The following is a 2,960-nucleotide window of genomic DNA, read 5'->3' as shown; positions in this document are numbered from 1 at the left end:
GGGGAAGCCCTCTAAATCAATTCATCCCAAGTATTGATTGTGGGACATGGAAGACTTCTATTTTCTAGGCATATTCCTGTTTATAAAGTCTTTGTTTCGACCCCGGGTCTGAATCACTTTACGCAAGTTTTCCTGCTTAGATAGCGACCATACAACATTTGACTGAATCATATTCTCCCGCTAACGCGTCAGCGACTGTTGCCTCTTGATTGCTTCTTTCATACAGTCGGACAGTCTTTCTTTTCTGACAGCGACGGTACTGATTAAACTCAGGCTGTGGTCCCCGCTTTCCTATATTCAATCCAAGTATCCGAATCCGAAGTCAGTCTTGGAGTTGGTAGGGGCGGGCATAGCAGCGTATTGTGGTGACTTTGGGTCTAAGGGAATTGCCAGGCAGGGTTTCAGAGCGATAGTCACTTTTGTTTCGTAGGCGATCCATCTCTGGAGCTACTGAGATTTGCTTTTATGATAAGAAAGTTCTCATCAATTTCATTCCATAATCTGTTTTTGGAATTTCTCTGAGAGAGCCTTAAGGCGAGTGATCCTATACAGAGTTATATTAGCAAAGCAAGTTCTTTACTTGCCTAGATCCTTCTATCCTTTCTGCTACTCCTGGCTGAATTTCACTCAAAAAAAGAAGATATACCGTAACAAAACTTAGGAGTACTCCCACATAACTGTTAACAAGTTGAATGTTATCCTCGATTCTATCCCTGACTGGGTGTTTGATTTCATGCCCTTGCGAGGAGAGTCTCAAATTGGTTAATGTCAGCCAGGCTCACATAGACTTATGGTGCCTCTTTGGTGATGCTTACTTCAGAAACAAAGCCATTAGTCTCACTCAAGAAGGAAGCTGCCTCTCTTCTTCTTCCTCTGCTTTAGGCGTGGACAGAGCTTTTTATGTTTACCCTATTCGGTTTCTTGATTCCAAGACGAACTCCACTGCATCTTTCTCATGCCCTTTCTCCTTCTCCATCATCTCATCCCCATTGTGTCCCTTTGGTGAAGGTATAGCATTCTTGATCACATCCAATGCTTAATATCATTGGTAATGGGCCTTCCTGGACCAGCCTTAAACCCTCAAGATTCATTCATTGCTGTTGAATGAGATACAAGTTCTGATCCTTCACTTGCTGATAACAATGGTAATCACATTGGTGTTGATGTTAACACAGTCATATCTTTTGCTTCAGTTGATGCTGAGTCAATAGGGATTGATCTTATAAAATGGGAGACAGATTACAGCTTGGATTGAGTACACAGATGCAGCAAAGTTGACTCAGGTTTGGGCTAGTGACTCTCATATTAGGCCTTCAAGTCCTATTCTTGTGGCTCGGGTTGACCTTTTTCAGCATTTCAAAGAGTATATGCATGTTGGTTTCTCTGCTTCTAACGGGCAAGGATCAGCAGCTCACATTGTTCATCATTGAAGATTTCTAACTTTTAGGTCTTTCCCTACTGTTACCCCTATGGATACAATTGAAGAAGGGGATTGTTTTTTGTGCTATCCAAATTTTTCAAGAAAGAATGACAAGCCTAGTAATCTTCATGAAAGAAGAGCAAAGATTGGAGACATAGCCTTGGGGTTGGGTGGTTTAGCCGCATTTGTCCTCTCTATAATTGGAGTTCTTGTCATAATCGTTTTCTTGGTGGTGTGGAGAAAGAGGAGTATTAGCAGAAGTAAAGAAGACAGAACCTGTAGATTGAATAGAGTGCCATCAAGGTTGTCAATTTCAGAGATAAAGTTAGCTACAATGGAGTTTAATCGAAACAAAATTGTCGGTAAAGGGGCTTCAGCTACGGTCTATAAAGGAGAAAGGGTCTCTGACCTCAGGTAGATCGGTGGCTATCAAGAAGTTTGATCGCGCAGGGATTGACTATACTCACAATCCTTTTATCACTGAGTTTGCAACAATGGTTGGCTGCTTAAGGCACAAGAATTTGGTTCAGCTTCAAGGATGGTGCTGTGAAGGATCAGAATGAGTCCTGGTCTATAACTATAAGTACTTACCCAATGGTAGCCTGGACAAAGTTCTTCACAAGAACACCAGTTCTGCAGTTTTCCTCTCCTGGAAGCAAAGGTTGAATATAGTTCTCAGAGTTGCGTCTGCTCTTTCATATCTGCATGAAGAATGTGAGAGATAGATAATTCATAGGGACGTGAAGACTTGAAATATAATGCTTAATACAGAATTCAATACCAAGCTAGGATATTTTGGTTTAGCAGAAGTCTATGAACATAGTTCTATGACTAGGGAAGCTACAATACCAGCTGGGACAATGGGATATCTTGCTCCTGAATATGTTTATTCTGGTGTTCCATCACAGAAACGGATGTTTACAGCTTTGATGTAGTGGTGCTAGAGGTAGCTACAGGGAAAAGGCCTGTCGATGATACTGGTACGGTGCTTGTTGATTGGGTATGGAGCTACTGGGAGAAATGGAAACTGATTGAGGCAGTTGATCCAAAGTTGAAAGGGACGTTTAATCCAGTGGAGATGCAGAGGATGCTTACGGTGGGACTTTCTTGCTAGCACCCAAATCATGAGAAGAGGCCAACTGTTACAGAGGCTAAAAGGATTAAGAGAGGGAAACTTCTTCTTAGGCTTGCTCCCATAGAGATTCTCCATGGTTGTGGGGGTTGCTTCTTTAACACATGAACGTCAGACTTCTTTCCCCGTTCTAATATATATTAATGGGACAATTCTCCGAAGATCGAGTCAAATCGACTGCTTCACATGGCACGGATTAGAGGGACCACAACCCCCCTCTTCTAATATGAGGTTTAAGCAGTCCAGCATTCACGACCTTTCTTCCTCAATCACAGCCTTCTTGTCTCCTTCCCTAAATAGGGAACTTAGCGCCCCATTGATGCTTTCGTCATCCCTCGCGGTTTTCCGCCTGCAACTCTAAGCATCTAAGGCAAGCTGGCTTCCAAGTCTTGTCGACTCTCGGCAACG

At 42.7% G+C, this 2,960-nt stretch overlaps 1 pseudogene; it reads left to right on the top strand.

The window, feature by feature from the left end:
• LOC148253818 (L-type lectin-domain containing receptor kinase S.6 pseudogene) overlaps positions 1-2,660 on the top strand; it is a 4,123-nt pseudogene extending 1,463 nt beyond the window's left edge.
• The last annotated feature ends 300 nt before the right edge of the window (positions 2,661-2,960 follow it).

The sequence above is a fragment of the Carica papaya genome, chromosome 5, assembly GCF_054855325.1.
Source record: "Carica papaya isolate Zhongbai chromosome 5, ASM5485532v1, whole genome shotgun sequence".
NCBI lineage: Eukaryota > Viridiplantae > Streptophyta > Magnoliopsida > Brassicales > Caricaceae > Carica > Carica papaya.
The sequence above is the reverse complement of the archived record's forward strand: the minus strand, read 5'-3'. Positions and strand labels throughout refer to the sequence as shown.